We start from the raw sequence: 23239 nt of genomic DNA, 5'->3' as shown, positions 1-23239 counted from the left end.
ATCCTGAGCCAGGCCTGGCTGGACCCCAGGAGGGCAGATGCCTGTCTGAGGGGTTGGCAGCAGCAGCAGCTGCAGTGAAACCCCAGGAAGGGCAGTTTGGCAGTACCAGGGTCTGTGCTACAGACCACTGGGATCATGGGATTTTGCCAACTGTGCCAGGATGGCATAGAGGGGGCAATTCCATGATCATAGACATGTTACATGGCCATATTCGGAGTTACCATTGTGAAGCTACATATAGGTAGTGACCTATATGTAGTGCACGCGTGTAATGGTGTCCCCGCACTCACAAAGTTCAGGGAATTGGCTCTGAACAATGTGGGGGCACCTTGGCTAGTGCCAGGGTGCCCTCACACTAAGTAACTTTGCACCTAACCTTTACCAGGTAAAGGTTAGACATATAGGTGACCTATAAGTTACTTAAGTGCAGTGTAAAATGGCTGTGAAATAACGTGGACGTTATTTCACTCAGGCTGCAGTGGCAGGCCTGTGTAAGAATTGTCAGAGCTCCCTATGGGTGGCAAAAGAAATGCTGCAGCCCATAGGGATCTCCTGGAACCCCAATACCCTGGGTACCTCAGTACCATATACTAGGGAATTATAAGGGTGTTCCAGTAAGCCAATGTAAATTGGTAAAAATGGTCACTAGCCTGTTAGTGACAATTTGTAAGAAATGAGAGAGCATAACCACTGAGGTTCTGATTAGCAGAGCCTCAGTGAGACAGTTAGGCACCACACAGGGAACACATACATATAGGCCACAAACTTATGAGCACTGGGGTCCTGACTAGCAGGGTCCCAGTGACACATAACAAACATACTGAAAACATAGGGTCTTCACTATGAGCACTGGGCCCTGGCTAGCAGGATCCCAGTGAGACAGTGAAAACACCCTGACATACACTCACAAACAGGCCAAATGTGGGGTTAACAAGGCTAGAAAGAGGCTACTTTCTCACAGGGGGTGAGAAAGTAACCTCTTACCAGCATGGTTACCCCCACTTTTGGCCTGTTTGTGAGTGTGTGTTAGTGTGTTTTTACTGTGTCACTGGGATCCTGCTAGCCAGGACCCCAGTGCTCATAGATAAAAACCTATATGTCAGTGTGTTTTGCCTGTCTCTCTGAGATCCTGCTAGCCAGGACCCCAGTGCTCATAGTTTGTGGCCTAATGTGTATGCCAGTTTAGTGCCTGACTGTGTCAGTGAGGCTCTGCTAATCAGAACCTCAGTGCTTATGCTCTCTCTGCTTTTAAATTTGTCACTGTAGGCCAGTGACTACATTTACCAATTTCAATTGGCACACCCCCCCCCCCCCCTTATAAGTCCCTAGTATATGGTACTTAGGTACCCAGGGCATTGGGGTTCCAGGAGATCCATATGGGCTGCGGTAATTATTTTGCCACCCATCAGGAGCTCAGACAAACCCTTAAACAGGCCTGCCATTGCAGCCTGTGTGAAATAACGCACACATTATTTCACAGCCATTTCACTGCACTTAAGTAACTTATAAGTCACCTATATGTCTAACCTTCACTTGCTGAAGGTTAGATGCAAAGGTACTAAGTGTGAGGGCACCCTTGCACTAGCAAAGGTGCCCCCACATAGTTCAGGGCCATTTCCCCGAACTTTGTGAGCGCGGGGACGTCATTACACTCGTGCACTACATATAGGTCAATACCTATATTTAGCTTCACAATGGTAACTCCGAATATGGCCATGTAAAATGTCTACGATCATGGAATTGTCCTTCCATTCCAAATCTGGTATTGGGGAGCCGCTTCCATGCATCCTGGGGGCTCCACCATGGACCCCCAGTACTGCCAAACCAGTTCTCTGAGGCTTGCACTGCAGCTACAGCTGCTGCCACCTCACAGACAGGGTTCTGCCCTCCTGAGGTCTGGGCAGCCCAGCCGCAGGAAGGCAGAACAAAGCATTTCCTCTGAGAGCAGGGTGTTACACCCTCTCTCTTTGAAAATATGTGTTACAGGCTGGTGTTACAGGCTGGTGAGGGGTAGCCTCCCCCAGTCTATGGAAATGCTTTGAAGGGCACAGATGGTGCCCTCCTTGCATAAACCGGTCTACACCGGTTCAGGGTCCCCTTCTCCCCTGCTCTGGCGGAAAATTGGACAAAGGAAAGGGGAGTGACCACTGCCCAGTCCATCACCACCCAAGGGTTGGTGCCCAGAGCTCCTCCAGTATGTCCCAGACTTCAGCCATCTTGCTTTGAAAGGTGTGGGGACACTCTGGAGGGCTCTGAAGGGCCAGTGCCAGCAAGTGATGTCAGAGACCCCTCGTGATAGGTCCAAACCTGATAAGGCAGCCAATCCCCCTCTCAGGGCTATTTAGGGTCTCTCCTATGGGTTCTCTTCAGATTCTGCTTGCAAGTTTCCTTCAGGAATCCTCTGCAACTACTACTTCATCCTCTGACCTCGGATCAACCGCAGCCTACTCCAGGAACCGCTGTAACAGCAACAAAGTATCCACAAGGGATACTTTTCCTCTGCAACTTCAGCTCCAGCCAGCAGCTGCAACAGTTTCCACGGTGTGCACACTCTGAGGACTCCCTGTCTTCATCCTGCACCAGAAGGATCGAAGAAATCTCCTGTGGGTTGACTGAGTCACTCCCCTGCTCCAGCAGGCACCTTCTAAGATGATGATCGGTACCTTTGGACTCCAGCAACGAGCGTGCTCCTAAGGACACAGAGGTTGGACCCCATCGACGTAGACTGTCCTGAAGTCCTGCTGATGCAATTTGGAGGAGGTAAGACCTTGCCTTCCCTTTGAGCGACGGTACCCCTGTGTACTGTGTGTTCTTCATCTCCTGAGGCCTCTGTGCACTATTTGCAAAATTCCTTTGTGCACAGCCTGGCCCAGGTTCCCAATACTCCATCCTGCGACGCTCAACTTGCTGAGTTGTTCTCTGGTGGCATGGAGCTTTCCTTTGTTGTGCTGCACCAACCGCATTTTGCACCTCCTCTGTCCCCGTGTCCTGGGACTCCCATTGGTGCTGCCTGGCATCCTGAGGGCTCTCTAAAGTGCTGAGAGCCTCCTCTTCCTCCTCACATAGAGTTGAAGCCGGCAGGTCCCTCCTGGGTCCATCCAGCGCCATTTTGACGCTAAACACACTTTTGTCATAACCAAGGTTTGTTGGTGACTTCCAACACAAAATGACATCTGCACCCATCTTCACATCGTGGGACATTCTTTGCATAATGCAGGAACCCGCCTGCATCTTCCAAGGGTGCATTCCTGCAGTCTTCGACTAACCAGGGACTCTTCTTTTACACCGTCTTCTGGGTTGGCAGGGGATCCTGTCCTTCCTGGAACTTCTTTCGACTTCTGGGCTCTGTCCCCTTCTTTTGCAGGTCTTCAGGTTCAGAAATCCAGCAGTTGTTGTTTGCAGACTTGGTTGGTTACTGCAAAATCCCAATCACGAGGTGTAGTGTGTCGTAAGGAAACTTGCAGTACTTTACTCCTGCTTTTCTGGGCTCTGGGGTGGGGTAATTTACTTACCTTTACTGTATTCTTACTCTCCCAGCGATTCTGCACACACTACTCTTGTCTAGGGGGGAATTTGTGATTCACATTCTACTTTCTTAGTATATGGTTTGTGTTGCCCCTAGACCTATTTTCTCCCATTGCATACTATAGCATTTCCTGTTGTTTGCATTGTTCTATGACTACTTACTTGTCTAATTTTGGTGTCTAGTGTATATATTGTGTATAATACTTACCTCCAGATGGAGTATTGTCTCTAAGATATTAGAGGTTTTGCATGAGCTTTGCATGTCTCCTAGTTCAGCCTAAGCTGCTCTGCTATAGCTACCTCTATCAGCCTAAGTTGCTAGAACACTACAACATTCATTAACAAGGAATAACTGGACCTGGCGTGAGTACCCAAGGTACCCACTACAAACCAGGCCAGCCTCCTACAATGTCTCCCTCTGTACCTGCTCTGTTTCTGCCTCATACATGAGCACCTTCTCTGATTGTATCTCATGAACACCTACCTGTGCGCCTCCTCTGTTTTTACCTCATTCGCACCTACCTCTGCACCTCTTCTCTTCCCCCTAAGAACCTACCTGTGCACCTTCTCTGTATGTACCTCATAGACCAATACCTATGAGCCTCCTCTGTTTGTACCTCCCAGGTGAGCTTCTGAAATGAAGCTTGTAATCCCCACGCTGACAACTGTGGCCCCTTAAGTATAAGGCCATTATCTGACTTCTGCTGAACGCTGCACAGTGAGTGTGCAGACGTAGGGGAGCTGAAGGACAGGAAATGAAGTAAACTTGAATATAAGAAATATAGAAAGGTAAAAAAGCAGCCTCATCTGTTGATAACTCAGACCGATCTGCCGAATACCCATCCAGTCACAAAGTAGCATCCGGGACCCCAAACTTACAACATTAAGTGAGATACCATGTGAAGGTAGAAAAACAGGAAAAAGGTTGCTATGCACACATCCGTTGCGGGGATATATCTGGTAAATTTATTAGTTGTGATGGATTCCCTTTAAGGACTAAATGACTGATATTGTTGAACATTAAACAATATTAATGAATGTTTGTTTGCCTTATCTGTGCATATAATGTAAAGGTCAGGCATTACAATGAACCCCTCATTCTGTTTTACAAAAAGGCCCTGGAAGGATTTGCATCTTCCTGACCTTCGTCTACTTTAGGAAGAACTACAGACTTGCTTTTTAAGTTGTCTTTCAGGGCCAGAATCAGTCACTATAAACTGTGCTAGTTTGAGGGAGATGGGCCGATGTTATGGCGATAGGAAGCCCACGTCAAGTCGCAATAATGCTCCAATCTTCCAGGTTAGGAAAAAACAGTATTGCTTGAACCAGGGGAGCTTTTGAAAGTGTCAAGGGTGACTTGATGAACAGCAAGGTAAAGACAGGAGTTGGCATTTGAGCTGATCCAGTCTGAACAGGGAAGCATTGCTTTGAAGTGTGTGAATTGAGTTATTTTTGTTATATACTTCCTGAAGAGTTACTTTTGTTATATATTTCCTGAAGAGTTATTAAATAACAGCAGCCCAGCCTGATCCCTCTGTTTTTCCACAATCAATTCTTCTCTAAATGAAATCTTGTCCATGTGCATCTACCTAAAGCAGCACCAGTACCACATAGGTGCTCCGTGAGCGTCCTTCGTTTACTAAGTTACCCTGTGACCGCTGGTAAATCACCTCCTTTTTAGAGGTTAATACATGTGACATGTAGCACGAGTGCTCCGTGAGCGTCCTTCCTTTACTATGTTACTCTGTGAACGCTGGTAAATCACCTCCTTTCCAGAGGTTAATACGATGTGACATGTTCAACAAAACTTTTAAATATCCGTGCATGGTGAAGTATTCCTTGGTAAGTTTCAAAGACGGTGAAGTAGAGATGTACTTTACAACCAGTTCAATATAGTGTATTTCCATTTCCATTTAGTAATGTTTAATATCTTTACATCCAACAGAAAACAAGCATTGAATGCATGACATTATTATGAATAATGAAGATAAGACTGCAAATCTGCAAAGAACAGTCACCACCTATGAGCTCCGGTATTCAGGAAAACATCAGTACAGACAGGAACCTGCACATAAACTGATTCTGGAAGAAGCATTCAAGGGCAATTCAGTGGATGTAAGAATCTGAGCTGTACACCTCTGCGACTCAAGACGAAGTAATGACTGCTTGACAATGAAGGTAGCAACATCAACAATAACAAACTACCTCTTGTATAAACACGTGTCCAATACCAGTTTTGATCATGAGGTCGGTGTGATGTGGTTACAGCGCTGCTTTGTTTTCTAAAGTGATAACAGACCATCATTCAGTGCTCTAGGTGTATTGTAAACACTTCCTGGCCAGACCACCTCAACCAGAAAAAAGCACAACAGAGTGGAGCCAAACAACTGAGAGGTAAAGAAAAGAGGAGTTCTGCTATCTACAATACAACAGCCTATTCCAATTTGCACTGGCCAGAAGGGAGATGAATCTTTACTCGCAAGCGTGCATAGCCATAATCCAATCTAAAGGCACAACCACCTGCAAGATACTTTATACATATTATGAGTGTGACACGTATTTAATGGCTATTGCACGTTAGATTTAATTCAGAAATCAAACGTGCAAGTGCTTTATCAGCCATATGGCTCATCAGGAAGCACAGACTTGGGCTGTAGGCACAGATATAACTGACCCACAGACACTAGCCAAGAAAAACAAATCATACACATTTAGTGAGAGCTTTAGTTTCTTATCTCAATTAAAGCACCATCAGCAAACTCACACAGGAAAAAAAACACTCAAGTCTAGTGAATGTGCGAAGAGCATCAGTCAATTACCAGACTTACAGAGACATCAGCAAACACACACAGGGGAAAAACTATACAAGTGCAGTGAATGTGTGAAGAGCTTTAGTCGATTATCAGTCCTAAAACAGCATCAACGAACACACACTGGGGAAAGACCATTAAAGTGCAGTGAATGTGTAAAGAGCTTTAGTCTGTCTTCACAATTACAAAGACATCAGCGAACACACACAGGGGAAAAACCATTCAAGTGCAGTGAATGTGTAAAGAGCTTTAGTCAATCATCACACCTCCAAAGACATCATCAAACACACACAGGGGAAAAGCCATACCATTGCACTGAATGTGGAAGTAGTTTTAGTGATTCTTCACAACTCAGGGTTCATCAGAGAACTCACACAGGGGAAAAACCATTCAAGTGCAGTGAATGTGCAAAGTGCTTTCGTATGTCATCACAATTACAAAGACATCAGCGAACACACACAGGGGAAAAACCATTCAAGTGCAGTGAATGTGAAAAGTGCTTCAGTATGTCATCACACCTACGAAGACACCTGCGAACACACACAGGGGAAAAGCCATTCAAGTGCAGTGAGTGTGGCAGCGCTTTTATTTGCTCTTCATCATTAAGGTTTCATCAGCAAACACACACAGGGGAAAAAACATTCAAGTGCAATGAATGTTTGAAGAGCTTTAGTCTCTTATCAAACCTAAAAAGACATCAGCGCACACACACAGGGGAAAAGCCATTTGAGTGCAGTGAATGTGGCAGAGCTTTTATTTACCCTTCAACATTAATGATTCATCAGCGAACACACACTGGGGAAAAACCATTCAAGTGTAATGAATGTGGCAGCGCTTTCATTTACTCTTCATCATTAAGGATTCATCAGCAAACACACAAAGGGGAAAAAACATTCAAGTGCAGTGAATGTGTGAAGAGCTTTAGTCACTTATCAAACCTAAAAAGACATCAGCAAACACACACAGGGGAAAAACCATTCAAGTGCAGTGAATGTGGCAGTGCTTTTATTTACTCTTCATCATTAAGGATTCATCAGCGAACACACACAGGGGAAAAGCCTTTCAAGTGCAGTGAATGTGGCAGCACTTTTAGTTATGCTTCATCATTAGGGATTCATCAGCGAACACACACAGGGGAAAAACCATTCAAGTGCAGTGAATGTGTGAAGAGCTTTAGTCAGTTGTCACACCTACATAGACATCAGCGCAAACACACAGGGGAAAACCCTTAACATTGCTGTGAATCCAGCAGTAGTTTTAGTGACTCTTCAGCATTAAGCAATCATCAGCGAATGCACACAGGAGAAAAAACATTGAAGTGCAGTGAATTGTATGAAGAGCTCTAGTCACTTATCAGGCCTTCAAAAGCATCAACAAATACACACCAGGGAAAAACATAAAGGTGCAGTGAATATGTGAAGAGGATCAGTTGATTATCAAAACTACGAAGACATCAGCAAACATTCAGGGGAAAAACAATACTATTACGATCAATGTGGAAGTAGGTTTAGGAACGTGCCAACATTAAAGATTCATCAGCGAACACTCATAGGAGAACAGCCTTTCAATTGCCCTGAATGTGTGAAGAGCTTTAGTTTACCAGGCCTACAAATATATCAAGGAATACACACAGTGGCAATCCATTCAAGTCCAGTGAATGTGTGAGGAGCTTTAGTCAAATGCAATGAATGTGAAAATAGTTTTAGTGACTTTTCAACATTAAGGATTCATCAGTGGACACACACTGGGGAAAAGCCTTTCTGGTGCAGTGAATGTGCGGCTAGCTCTTGTCAGTTATTAAACCTATTGGTACATCAGCAAATACACACAGAAGAAAAACAAAAAAAATGCAATGAATGTCAGAACTGCTTTTGTCAATTATCAGCTCTCTAGAAGTCATGAGCAAACACACAGTGGGAAGACCTAGAAGTGCACTGAAATTGTGAAGAGCTTTTGTCAATTTCTGATCATACACTGTCCTCAGCGAACACACACTTTCATTTCACTCACATGGAAATAATCCTAGAGGTGCAGCGAGTCCGGAAAGAACTAAAGAACACTAACAATAATATTGAACCATCTGAGGACATAGACAGGAGCAAAAATGTGCCGTTATTTTGACATGAAGGAATTACAGAGAAAGATAAAGTGTCAGTTATGTGGGTCATTCAAATACCACTTGATAGAAGAACCGGCTAGTCAGAAAAGAAAAAACACAAACGCTACCTGTAGCATTATAAAAGTGTCTATTCTCATTGATTGTTCACTTTTGCACACATAACAAAACAACATGACATACCAGGAAGCACATTGGGAGACTAGCACAATGTTGACTAAAATTAAAGAAACGTTGGTTTTTATTCAGTTTCAAAGAAAAATATTTTAGCACACCGGTTCCTGCTACCTGTAAAGGCAGCACTCTGAACAATACTGAGACTATCAAGGGTATTTTCAGCTAACTTGAGGAGTTAGTGATAAAACCCATAAACCCAACACACCTCGACTGAGTCCCTGCAAGAAGAACTGGTTGAACAAGCACATGCTGGTGAATGTTCACAGTTGATCGTGGTGTTTGGTCATTTTCATACAACATTGATGATTCACTGGCAGTAGCCGGAGAACAGTGTCCAAAAGCACAAGACGTGAAAGCAGCAGAATGTGAGCTGTAACTCTCAGGGTTAATGCTTGCAGTGCACGGCATTTACCACCCAAGCCCTGACACGGAAGAAGCAATGCTAATGTCCATCCTCACATGCACCTGTCAATGCACCCATCATAGTGGCACTTCCCAGAGCTACTTAACATTGAGCTGGATCTTGGCTCACCGCTCACTACGTAAATGATTCACTGTTAGATTAATTGTATATAAATGTGTTTTATGAGTTTCTTATTTACAGAGTATCATTCACCTAAATCCTAATTGGGTAAAGGACAGAATCGGGGAATGATGGCACAATTCTTGATAGTAATTATTGTGGAATGAAGAAGCCCAGTATAAAGAGTTTCTCATAAAACTATGAGCACCATGAACGGGTGAAGAGTTAGCAGTGATAAAGTTATGGTTGTCTGAGGGTCTCATTTTTGTGGAAACGCACCTGCAAAGATCACATCTAGAACGTTGTTCTTCCTATGTCTTGAACAAACTCTGCTTTTTGTTCTTTTTTTCATAAAATGGGAGGCTGTGCCTCTAAGCCCAGTAAGAAAATGCAGTGCTAAAGTTATAGCAAATGCAAACTATGTAGCTATTCCACAGCCATATAACGTCCCTATAGCCTTTGTTTTTTTCAGTCAATTCCTAAGATTTTTTTTAAATTCTATTTTCTAAGTATAACGTCCCTGTAACTTTGTTTTTTTTCAGTGAAGAAAGTATTATATCCTGCCTTATCTTACGTTTATCCTTGTTAAAAAAAGACATTTTAACATTTTACACATAGTGAGTTCACTTCCATGTAGTTTAACACGCTAGAAGACTTTCCCACATCCAAAAATATTGGCGGTATAAATACAGTGCGGATGACAAATTGTCATCTACTCATGGACGTTTTTTCAGGGCTCTGGATATGGGAAACTCCATTGGTGAAATGTACATATTACTGTTAGCAAATGCTGCTGCAGTATATGTATTGAACTAAAGTGAAGCACAGGTGTTCAGGAAACAGCCTATTTTTAAAATAAAAGAATATACCTTGCTTTTACATAATGTTTGCTGCATCATTTACGCATTGAATCAGTTGATGTATCCGCTCGTTCTTTGGGCCTTAAAACTAAGTGTGACCCTTAGCTCTGCTCCGGCTTGACTTCCCCCATGAATTTTGTGACTTGCTGAGCTCTTTTTTTTTTTACCAGAATGAAACCACTGAACCAGCAGATTCTGTTTGAAGAATGTGGTGAAATAGTTAAATCCCACATCAAAAACATTTCATAGCTAGGACCATCAATTGCACACCCTGCAACTCCTCTTCACACCGGTTGTCCCTTGCTCTCAGATGTTCACAAGGATTTGTTGTATGAATGTCAGAAGTGACAGAGACATTCATGAAGCTAAAGCAAGAAGGAGTGTGTGGCAGATATAGAGGGCAAATGATAGATAAAGGGAGTGAGACAAAGATAGAGGGAGCAAAAAGAAAGAAAGTGAAAAATAAAAGGAGGGGGAACAGCAAGTGAAAATAGGCAGAAGAAGCAGCCAAATACTTGCAGTGTGTGACACCACTAGAGGAACGGCTTGAATACCTGTGAATTTATATTTTTATTTTCAATACCCATAGACTAACGTCATGCCAGTAAACAGGGCACAAGTTGTGAGGAAGAAAGGGAGGGGGGCACTTCTCACATGCAAATCACAATGATGTTACATGTAGTGATGTCACAAAAAGTAATGTCAGGCCCTTATAATAATTCTCTCGTAAAAGGCTGACAGCCTATTTTAAAAACAAAAAAGATAAAATAATGTTAAAAGAACATTTTGGTTTTACTTTTTATGCATCATGTTTTTCCCACTATCAATCTGTAACTAAACTCGTAAATGGCTGAAAGCATACATATTATTAAACAGATATGTGGAACTTGGAAATTATATTTTTAAATAACTTTCAGCAAATAAATAAAATGTGTTGGTAATTTGTGTTTGTTTGAGGGCTTTACCCAGCTCCAGATCACAAAAGTGTTTCACATTTACAGTGCGTCAAGCAATATAAGGGTTATTTTTTGTTCCTCTCTTGCGCCATTCACACAAGTAAAAGAGTGTGGTGCTGGTGGGACGGGTAGTTACAAACACTTTGATGCCAGTATTTGCAGATGCATCCACCAGGTAACACCTCTCAGTCGCAGGCTGGGGCGGAGGTGGAACTGAGTGCCTTTTTCTAAAAAATAGTAGAGGGCCTCAGTCAAACTGCATCCTCCCCCGACTTGTGTCCTGCTGATAAGGCAATAGTGAATTTTAGTAATGTACAATGAATTGAATTGACAGAAAGAAATGAGAGAAAGAGAACAAGAGAGTGAGATGCAGGAAGTATGGTGGAAGAGAAAACAAAAAAAAGAGACATGAGAAGGAGGAAATACAAACGGTTCACCCTTGGCAGATCATGCCCTTCTGTACATAGGACCCTTTTCAGGTTATTTATATATAAAATACATTTTTAAAAGGTGGCAGTTTCCAGCCTTGTCTAACACCTCGATTCAAGGCAGATTTAGATGTACACTCCCCTGCGGGCCCATAACGGACAGTAGCTGTGAGGTCTAAATGCAAGTCTCTTAAGAAAAGTACCCAGCGTTTTATCAAAACCCACGCCCATCAATATGTTTCAGAGCTTCGTCCTGTTGACCCTGTCCAAAGCTGAGCTGAAATCCGTAAACCCCAAATGAAGGGAGCCTGCCTTTGCCTTGGTGTACTTGGTTGTAGGTAGGTAGAGATCAAGACCTGGGCCCACCTTGCCCTTCCCGGCTGGAAGTTGTGTTACAGATCAGTCAAAAGCTCATGTTTACTAGCCCACACAGTTAACCTACTCAACATAACTTTCCCAATTACTCTAACTGTTGATGCTATCAATCAAATGGGCCTTTAACAGCAGTGGCCATCCATGTTGCCCTTTTTACTTTTCGTCTAGGCACTGCATGCGCTGTCTTTCCAAGACATGTTACCTACTTTGTGATGTAAGTGCACACCCATTGCTGCCTGTTGTTTAATCTCGTAAATGTGTGTTTTTACTGGTAACTTAGTTGTATTTGTCCCTCCTTTCGTTGCTTGGTTTCCTCGATGGAGACTGCCCCTGTTACATGTATGCTTACTCTTTTTTTAATGTATATGTTTGTCAGCACACTACATTTTTTGTCAACTTTAGCTAATTTTCAGTTTCAGAATGGCAACAGAGATGCTCCCGACAAAATGGAATGCAAGTTGGGCATCCAGCCGCTACCACACTCCCTCATCCCTGCTGCACTCGAGGCTTGTTGTATTTTTATGAGCACTTCCCACAAGTGTGCGGTTTCCTTTCCCTTGCTTGAGGCAGCACCTGCTTTACGGCACCCACACTTCCTCTCACCGGCTTCCCTGCAGCTACCTCCTCCTCCCTCCTGCTTGATGGGCTTGTTCCTCCGCTGCAGCCAGCGCAGCTCTTCCGATCACCTTCATTTATGCTTTTGGCCACTGCAATGATTGCAACCATGGATACTATGGGCAAAATTTAAGAAGGGCCTAGTGCCACGTAGTGCCACATTAGCATCATTTTGTTTATGCTAATGTGGCATTAGGTTGCCAAAAACGCTGCGCCAAATTTACAAAGTGACACAATGCACGCATTGCTCCACTTTGTAAACCCTTATGCCACATTATGCCTGAGCCACGCATAATGTATGCAAGGGGGGCATTCTTCCGTTAAAAGGCATAATAAAAGGGCATAGTGGAATCTATGAGATTCCACTATGCCATTTTTCTCGTCATTTTTAATGCCTGCTCAGTGCAGGCGTTAAATTGGGTCTCCCATTGTTTTTAAGGGGCCTTTATGTACTTTTCACGATTAGCACCAACATTTTTGGCGCTAATCCTGCAAAGTACACAATAGCATCAGAAATTATAATGCAATTGATCCTAACGTGTGCCATTAATATGGTGCACAGCTGGTGTTGTTAGGGGGAACAATGTGGCTCCAGAAAAGTGGCATGTATTGAAGTGCAACTTTTCCTAAATCTGGGCCTATATTTTTACTTTCTCCCCACCCACCCAAATCCTGTTTCTTCTCTCCCCTGTGTCTGTATCTTCTCCCCCGCCCACATGCACTGGTCTCTATTTATTCTCCCCCATTCCAGCTGAAGTGCTGGCCGCTTCCTAGCGCTTTGATTTTTTTTTTCGTGGACTGGTTGCCCGGAGGCGACGATGGAAGAAAGATATTAATTCAACACATCAGAATACAACAGGCAGAAGCAGCCTCTGCAGAGAGGTCCAGGAGAAGGCTCTGCACACTAGCGAGTACATGATGGGTTACCATAGCCTTGTGATATAAAATGACCAAAATGTTTCAATCCAGTACCAGCCCCTATTTAACAATACAGGCCGTGATCTGCAGTGAGAGCTGTCTTTCCTCAATGGCAGCAACAAACGAAACAGCTTGCAGAGGTCCTATTCCCCACAGAAGTTACCTGCGTCAATGCACTGCTATATGGCTCTGTGCTCTTCTCGGTCTCGGCCTCTCGCCAAAGTGGATCTGTGTGGTTTGTTGCTGTGAATGCATCTCCCACAGTGCACCTCCTTATTTAGCCATGTATTTACATTCTTGTGGCGCTACAGCCAGAAGTGCCGACTTTGGAACCGGAAAACCAGGTTTGAGTCTCAGGGTCAACGTAACATTCTGTGATTCTGGGCAAATTACTTAATCTCCTTGTGCCAGGGTGTATGCGATCTGCAGTAATGCTTCTGCCGGCTTAGGATAGCATCAACAACAAACATTTGCAAAGCCAATAGGTCTACAGTGGCAGCCAAAAAGTGAGACCTATTGGCTTTGCCAGTGATTGTTAAAGACTGGAATGATAACAGAATTTGACCAAGAGGGAGGAGTACCTCTCCGAATAGCTTTGTTGACAGAAAGGGTGTATAGGGAGTGAGGACATATCCTGATGCGCATCCATGGTACCAATAAGGGCAGGAGCATCCTAGATCGATATGTAGAGTTTAAGCCAGGATTCTGGGTTAATAAGCTGGGAAATAGTGCACCTTGAAGATGGTGCTAAAAAGGGGCAATCTATAATAGCCCAAACTTTAGAGCAGTTTTAAGGCTTACAAGAGGCCACCAGGCCTTCCCAGACTTCTTGTCTTAGTACATGTTTGCCTCTTGGCTTCTCCTTCAGAGCCTCCGAAAGCTTTTTACGGGTAAAAGTGCAAGTAAACCATCAAGGAAAAATTACCAGAATTCTGAAAGGAAAGACAGAAAGTGAAGAGCCAGTATCTATTTGCTTGGGGCAACAGTAAAAACTGTAAGAACCCCTGTAGCTCTGCCCGAGCCGAAGCCTGCTGCAGGAGGAAAAAATACTTTATGGCCCTCCACTAGAAAGTTGTTAGATGTCTTCCAAGTTTCTTGCTGGTATATAATGTTATGTTTTCTCAACAGGGACAACCACCCAACATCATCAGTATTTTTGGACAATCCTGCCACATTCCTGCTTAAAATAACAAAATCCACTGTAATTGTTGGATTCTGACAACCCCTGACGTCAGCAGTACTATCAACATAGGCAGTATTAGGAGGCAGTCAGTTGTTGCCATTGAGCGATTGAAGGTAGGGACACTTTGGGATAAATTACTATTAACAGCATCATCTGAACAGTGGAAGGAAGTTGATAGGACATAGAAAGAATAGGTGGATTAGTCACAGACCTACGAAAATAGCACAAAGGCAGGGGTTAGACACTAGCACAGGGTGTCGGAAAAGTCCAACAGTAGGCGGCCAGCAACATAAAGGTTGTTGAAATTCATGATAATACAGTCCCCAACCATGATCTTGGGTAGCTTGCCAAGCCTACTGACTCTACGTGCCTTAATGATGGAATTATGCAGGTTTACGTTTTCTCTTAGCTGCCCCGCCAACCAATAAACTATTTTGTTTCTGAGTTGTGAAATATATTCAGTTGGGCCAGATTTGAGGGGGGGGACACGTTAGCAAGAACAATTACATAAAGTGCGGCAGCTAGTAAAAGTCAAGGTTAAAGCAGGTAGAGCTAGGGTTCCCGCTGCCACCACTGGGGGCTAAAGAAGGCAAGTCAAGGTTAAAACAGATAGAGCTAGGGTCCCCACTGCTACTACTGGTGGCTGAAGAAGGCAAGTCAAGGTTAAAGCAGATAGAGCTAGGGTCCCCGCTGCCACTACAGGTGGTTGAAGAAGGCAAGTCAAGGTTAAAGCAGATAGAGCTAGGGTCCCTGCTGCCACTACTGGGGGCTGAAGAAGACAAGTCAAGGTTAAAGCTGATAGAGCTAGGATCCCCGCTGCCACTACTGGTGGCTGAAGAAGGCGGCCTCCTCACAGGTACTGCTCCTTTGGGGAAACCCTGACCAACAATATGAGCGTCATCCCCTTCCAGACATTCCTGTGCTGTTAGTCGTATCCTTAGGTGCAGAGTCTACATGTCATGGATTAGGTGACTGGGCTGACGTGGTGAGCTGAACACCCACTGTTATCGGCTCACAATCCTACACTGATGCTGGAGGGTAAGTATTAGTCGACATGGCCTTCACATTGGCTGGCTGAATGGGGTGGGATACTTTTCCCTGCTTAGTGGAAGGAGCCTCCAGCTTGGCCAACCTGTTGTGGCAGATTGCGAAGGATGTTATAATCAAGTTCTTCTGTTTGCTAAAGTAACTTGCAAGCAAATCACCCACAAGCTCAACTTGTGCCCTGTTTATTGGCATGACGTTAGTCTATGGGTATTGAGAATAAATATATAAATTCACAGGTATTCTCATCCATTCCGCTACCCTTCTCATGCAGTTGGTGAGATTGGTTCTGGTGACATCTGTCTTTCTCATCAGGGAGAGGACGAGTTGATTGCCATCGGCGCAGACAGGTCAAGTAAGATGAGAGATGCTTTCTTTCCTTGGTCCAGATGGCCTTGGTGGCTGTTTCAGTGCTGTGGTTTTTCCTGAATCCTGATTGAGTGTTGTCCAGTAGGTGGTATGATTCAAGGTGGATTGTAAGTTGATTGTTGATGCCGTTTTCTATCACCTTGGCTTGGTAGTAGAGTACGGACACTGAATGGAAGTCAATCTGATTAGAGTCCACTGGTGGCTCCTCGAGGAGGGTGTTGAGCGCTGCATGCTTCCAGTCTTCAGGAAATGTGGTGGATGTGATGGTGCTGTTGATGATGTGGGTGATGGTGGTACTGATTGGTGCTGTTCCCAGGTTGTAGATGTGGTGCGGATAGAGACCTGTAGGTGCTTCTGAATATAAGGATTTCTTGATCGTCTCTCTGTCTTTTATGGTGAGACTTTCCCATTTGCTTATGTGGTCATCTTGGTTAATGATGGGCAGGCTGGTGATGAGATCACCAGGGCTTGGTTGGTGTGCAAAGGTGCTGTAAATGCTTGTGATTTTGATGTGGAAGAAGTTTGATAGGTCGGTGTGTGAGTTCTTGGGAAGGGATGATGCTGTTGACGGAGGCTGGGAGTTTGATGTCCTTGATGATCAAGAAGATATCCTGGCGGGGCGGAGCCAAGATGGCGACCGGGAAGGACGCTTAATCAAGCGCTCCGTCTCGGGTTCGCCGAACAAATAACTGCAGGGCGCTCCCGGGGCGCCATTTCCTAGAAGCGGAGACGGGATCCGCTCCGAGAAATCCCGTTCCCCATCAACGGGGCCGATCGAAGTCGGGCGGCCGCGGAGTGCGGCCGCCGGAGAATTGGAGTCTCCGAGGGAGCCGCGGCCACCATCTTTCCCGAGGCGTGGCACGGGCAAGAAGTCCTATCGGAACAGTTGCCACCTCCGGGAGGCGAGGAACAGCCAGGGTGCTCCGAGCTCCGTCCGGAGTGCCCAACAATAAGGTGGGTGCACGGCGGCGGGAGGGGCTCGTATTGGGGAGTAGTGAGCCCATATCTGGGCCCTGCTCCCCCTTCGCTCCTCCCTCCCCCCTCCTCACCATAGATCCCCCCCCAGCTTGGACGGGGGCAGCGGAGGCCGATGCCTGGCTGCCTGGGCCCTTTGGGTGTGCCCCCCCCTCAACATCCACTAGCGAGGCGCGCCCCCCCAGAGAGTACCCGGGGGCCGCAAGAAGCTCTCGCTGTTGGGGCTTGCAGGGCACACGTGCGGCCGGACCAGGCCTGGACCTGGCGGACGGAGTGCAGCGCCGCCTCACCGCGAGTGCGCCTGACTCCTGCGGTGAATCCACAAGTGCTAGGAGCTCGTTCAGCGCACGCCGGCGGGAGGGATCCTTCCCCCCCCCTCATCCCATCAGAGGATCCAGGGCCTAGGAGCTGTCATCAACGGGGGAATCGGTAAGGGCACGTGGGTCTTGCCCCCCCGCTCTCCTGCCCACGCTGTTTGGTGGACCCAGCGGCGAGGGGCCCCTGCCCATCCGAGTCAGAACCTATCTCAAGAGACCAACAGGAGGGCCGAAATCTCAGAACTTGGAGTGCATATCGGTGGTGGCCCATGAGGTCGTGCAGCCCCCCCCCCGCCTGACCAGCCCGGGGAACGTGGGTGACCGTGTGGGTGCACGTGAAACGACGATACACAACAGAGAAGCGTGGGCGCGCCAGCAACAAAGACATCCGCCTGGCTGCACCTGGTGGAGCGGTACATCCACCCAAAGGACATTTGCAAATAAGGCAAAATGGCCGGGAAGTCCAAATCGGCGAAAAGCCAAGACCGGAACATGCACGGACCAGCACCCGGCGATCAACATCTCATACCTACCCTGCAGTCACTGGAAAGCACACTCCAGGCCCACTCCTCACAATTCGAGAAAGTGCTACAGGCAATTATGGACACTAAGGCCCATATTTATACTTTTTTAGCACCGCATTTGCGCCGCTTTTTGACACGAAAACGGCGCAAATTTACAAAATATAATCGTATTTTGCAAGTTTGCGCCGCTTTTGCGTCAAAAAATGACGCAAATGCGACGCTAAAGAAGTGTAAATATGGGCCTAAATCCTCACTGGAGAGCAGGATAGACACAGTGTCGCAAGATCTGAACATCCTCAAAGTAGACCATCGCAAATTATCCGAAAAGGTGAAGTCAACGGAAGAGGTGCTAAGTGAACTGGCCCCCACAGTAGCGGACAATCAAAAACAAATTCTCTGCCTAGTTGCAGAAGTAAAGACACTGCTGAGAAGAGCAGAAGAGGCGGAGGGTAGATCCCACCGTAACAACATACGGTTCCTGGGATTCCCTGAAAAATCACTGGATCAAAACTCAGAACTCTTGCTGAAACACTGGCTAATCAAAGAGGTTCTGAATGGAGCCCCATCGAAGTTCTTTTCTGTAGAAAGAGCGCACATGATCCCGGGGCGGCCACCCGGTTCCGGGCCAACCCCCAAGACCGTTAATAGCCAGGTTCCTGAACTTCAGAGACCGTGATGCTATACTGCAGCAGTTCCGCAACAAAGGCCCATTTAAGTATGAGGACTCAGTTGTCAACGCCTATCCAGACTTCACTCAAGAGGTGCAAAAACAACGCAACTCCTATGTCAAAATAAAGCAGCGCATCCGAGAACATGGCATAAAGTATGAACTACTATTCCCTGCCAAACTAAGAGTGCCAACAGACAAACGCACCCACGTGTTCACCTCACCGGAGGACGCTTGGACGTGGATCTATGCCAAGGGGCTCGCCCGCCCCCGAGAAGCGGACGGCACAGACGAGGACTGGTCAGTGACCTCATCGCGGAAACGCTCCAAGAGGCGCACCAGGGGACAACCCACGGAGAAACAGGCCGCAGAAGAGAGAGCTAAGGTCCTGAAAGAAACCCCCCTACTGACACAGAACTCCTTTGACACTCTCAGGACGCACCCGGAGGAAGGCTCAGAGTCGGACTCGATCAGCTCGGACTCCACATTAACAGATGTGCTAAAGGGACCAGAGCTTACCCCCAGGACCGCAGATGCACTCTGAATGAGTATTGCTGACCCACCCCCCGCCAGAACCGGCCGCCGCAACTGAGGAACAGAACAGAACTTTGCGTGCCCCATTGGAAGTGGGCGATTACCACATCCGAACTTATGTATCTTTTCTTTATTCTTGAAAACAGCTTCCACACCCAAACTGCGCGCGGCTGGCGGCGATGGCACACAAGGGGGGGGGATCAGCTCACCCCCGGGAGCGCCCCAAATTATCTGCAGACCGGGTCTGCAGAAGGATGCGAGCCCCATAACGAGCCGCATCCGGATAGTAAAATTGCTCCCCTACAGATATCCACATGGACACAGTTTTGTTCGCACCCCAACAGGGTGTGCAGTTTGTTGCTAGTTCACAGTTGGGGAAGGGATCCAATTGGGGAGGGAAAGAGGGTAATAGTTATTTTGTACACTACAGGTCCATCCATAACACAGGGAACATTGCCGAGACTAAGGTGGCCGACTGCTGATGGGGTGGGGGTTGGGGTTATCTGGCTGGGTCCCACTAGCACGCAGAGTGCCAGATGCACCACCACAACATAAAACATGGCCCAACCCACAGTCCATAGCACGCACAAATACGATATAGTCACCTGGAATGTTAGGGGACTGGGGACCCTGAGTAAAAGGTCCCGGGTGCACGCACGATTTAAACGCCAGGGCATACACATCGCAATCCTACAAGAGACTCACCTGCGAGATCCAGACCTGCAAGAACTGCAGAGTAAATGGGGGGGGGACAGATAATAGGCACATCTTACTCAACCTTCGTGAGAGGGGTTCTTATATGGATAGCAGGGAGCGTCCCCTTCCTCCAAACATCACACAGGATAGACCAGGGAGGCAGGTATGTGGTAGTGGAGGGTAGACTCGACGGCAAACAATTATCACTAATAGGGACATATGCTCCCAATAACGCGTTGCCTGAGTTCCTGAGTACGCTTACCCCAGCTCTATTGGTGAATCCTGAAGCACCCGCCATATGGGGTAGGGACTTTAATTGTACACCAGACCCAGCGCTGGACAGGTCAAACCCCCCCACACAACGATAGCCAATAGACACACCAGACGCCCACTGCAAGCATGGGCCAGTGATATGGGCCTCCATGACATATGGCGCGTGAAGCATCCACTACAAAGGGAATACTCATTCTATTCAATACCACATAAAGTACACACCAGGATAGACACACTGTGGGGCACTCAGGAAATCTGCACAATCGCCAGCGGGACAGAATACCTAGCTAAAACACTATCGGACCACTCGCCGCTCAAAGTAACTTTGGGCTGGGGCAGGGAGCGCCAAGCGATCCCAACATGGAGACTTCAGGTGGAAGCCCTCCATTACCCAGCATTCACAGGCACAGTGAATACAGCGCTAAAACAGTACTGGGAATTAAATGCTGGCACCACAAACCTAAGAGCGGTGGAGCGGGACGTGCATAAAGTAGTGATCCGCGGCCACTGTATCTCAACTACATGGGGGGTGAGACGTACACTCCACGCAGAGGTCAGCAAATTGGAAAAAAAACTAAGAACACTAGAAAATGCAGTAGCTCGCAACGAAACACCATACATGACATTAAAAGATGCGCGCGCAGAATACGCTGCCGCCGACACCACACTCCGCCTTCACGATTACAAATACCACTTGACCCGACTTCAAATGGAAGGCGACAGATCGGGTAGGCTACTCGCGTGGCTCCTGCGTGAAGACCGGCAGCGTCCCCCTATCGGGGCAATAGAGACAGGCGCAGGTACACTGGCAATCACACAGAAAGAAATAAACGACGCGTTCAGGGAATATTATACGCTAAACGTACATCATGCACCACCCAACAACTTAGGTCCTTTCTGGAGGACTCACCCCTACCCAACTTACACAGACAGATAGAGAGACACTATGGCCCGTATTTATACTTTTTTTGCGCCGCATTTGCGTCGTTTTTTGACGCAAAAACGGCGCAAACTTGCAAAATACCATTGTATTTTGTAGGTTTGCGCCGTTTTGCATCAAAAAGCGGCGCAAATGCGGTGCTAAAAAAAGTATAAATACAGGCCTATAGGCCCCCGGACACTAGGAGAACTCAATATGGCCCTTGAGCAATTACCTAGGAATAAAGCACCAGGTGCAGACGGCCTTCCATCAGAATACTACTCCACCTTTGCGACACACCTTAACGCACACCTCCTGAAAGTATTCGAAGAGGCATGGGCCAGCGGGACTCTACCCCCCACACTGAGGGAGGCAGTGATAGTGGTCCTCCCCAAACAAGGACGCGACCCCACTGACGTTAAATCCTACAGACCTTTATCACTACTAAATCTGGACTGTAAAATATTTGGTAAAATTCTGGCCAACAGGTTAGCTCCTTACATGCACACCCTGGTACACGAGGATCAAAATGGGTTCATCCCAAAACGCAACACTTTTCTTAACATCCGGAGGCTGCTGAACGTAATGGGCGACACTCTCCCGAACGCACCTGAGGAAGCGGTGATCTCACTCGATATTGAGAAAGCGTTTGATACACTAGAATGGGACTTTTTGTTTGCCACCATGCAGCAAATGGGTATTGGCCCAAAATTCACACGCTGGGTACATATATTGTATACTGACCCACAGGCTAGGGTGAAAACAAGTGGGGTCATATCAGGGATCTTCCCGATTAACAGGGGCACAAGACAGGGATGCCCCCTGTCCCCCCTGTTGTTCGCCTTGGCAATGGAACCGCTGGCCGCACGCATTTGTGCAAAAAAAGAAAGGTGGGGGATAGTCAGGAGCGGGACCTACCACGCCATATCGCTATACGCAGACGATGCCTTGATATACATACGAAGAGGTGAAGAGGTGTTACCCTCGGTGATGTCGCTGCTATCTGAATTTGGAGGGATCCCCGGCCTAATAATTAACTGGGGAAAATCCTGTATATTCCCACTAACCAACTGGCCCTCAACGAAACGAGAGAATGCCCCACCAGGCCGCCTAAAATGGTGCTAAGATACATTTAAATATTTAGGGGTTAACATTTACCACAGAACAGAGGACCTCAGGGATAGTAACTTGGGGAGAGCTGTGGCCTCCATGAAAGGCTCAATGCGATTCTGGAATAAATTACCACTTTCACCACTGGGCAAGTTTGCCTTAGCAAACATGCTGATACTACCCAGATTGTTATATCACTTCGCGGCCCTGCCACTCATTATTCCCAAAAGTTTCTTCAACAGTCTGAACGCTATCCTACTGCAACTTGTGTGGGGAAAGGGCAGAAAGTGGGTCGCACTCACCACGCTGCACCACCCGGTAGCAGCGGGAGGGCTGGGCGCCCCAAACTTTGAGCTTTATTCTGTGGCCGCGCAGTTACAGTGGATACTGAACTGGATCTACAGGCCCGGCTCGGCTGAATAAATTTGGCTCAAGTCCAGACTTCAGGGAGTCCCCCTGCTTGTATGGCTCACAAATAAGCAAAACAAAAGCGCACGCATGCTGGAAGAGGTATATCCAAAGAAACGCAAAAGAACTTCCCTACTCACCGCTTCTCCCGCTAGAACGGCTTCCCGGGAGGGCTGAGGCTGGATCATATTCGCCCGCAACCTGGACAGATGCAGGCATACATACAGTGGGAGACTGCTTTGAGGAAGGGAAATTAATGTCTTTCGAATCCATGCAAGCCCTCACAGCAGTGAGCCCGGGACAATTCCTGGCCTATTATGCTATATGTCACGCAATTAGAAAAACATGGGCGGCTGGAGAACTAGAACCAGACACCTCTCCTACACTGCACCATATGCTGAGCTGCGACACCCAAGCAAAAGCAGTCTCAAACTCATATAAACTCCTGAACAAGCCCACGGAACCCAATTTGCTAAAAGCCTTGGAGAGGTGGAACGCCGTACTGCCTGCCCCGATCTCAAGGGCAGAATGGCCAAAAGCCATGAGCCACACTCGCGAGGTCTCAAGGAACCCCAGATTCCGATACACACAGTTTAACTACATACACCAAACATATTTAGCACTGGCCAGGATCAAACGCATGTTCCCTGGGACGGACCCGGTCTGCCCAAGATGCAGAACACCAGTGGCAGAGTTCTACCACATGGTCTGGGAATGCCCACAGATACAAAAAGAATGGGCTGGGGTGGTGAAAACATTAGCAGAAATGACGGGTCTTGACCTGGATGTGAGTCCCAAGTCCTGCCTACTTGGCCTCAGGACAAGGGCGAAAAAACACAAACACTTACACAGGTTTGTGGATCTGGCTTATGTAATGTACAAAAGCCTAATAGCCATGAATTGGAAAGTCCCCAATG

The 23239-nt window shown here is 46.7% G+C and overlaps 1 protein-coding gene and 1 pseudogene across 1 annotated transcript in view; both read left to right on the top strand.

Moving 5' to 3' along the window:
- LOC138287346 (zinc finger protein 91-like) overlaps nt 1-10952 on the top strand; it is a 361147-nt pseudogene extending 350195 nt beyond the window's left edge.
- LOC138287347 (zinc finger protein 850-like) overlaps nt 1-23239 on the top strand; it is a 411450-nt gene that overhangs the window by 87465 nt on the left and 300746 nt on the right. Inside the window, exon 2 of the mRNA XM_069227705.1 lies at nt 5471-5703. The gene's annotated coding sequence lies outside the window, so the exon portion shown is untranslated. The remainder of the gene's footprint in view (nt 1-5470; nt 5704-23239) is intronic.

This window comes from Pleurodeles waltl, chromosome 4_1 (genome assembly GCF_031143425.1).
Source record: "Pleurodeles waltl isolate 20211129_DDA chromosome 4_1, aPleWal1.hap1.20221129, whole genome shotgun sequence".
Taxonomy (NCBI): Eukaryota; Metazoa; Chordata; class Amphibia; order Caudata; family Salamandridae; genus Pleurodeles; species Pleurodeles waltl.
The sequence above is the reverse complement of the archived record's forward strand: the minus strand, read 5'-3'. Positions and strand labels throughout refer to the sequence as shown.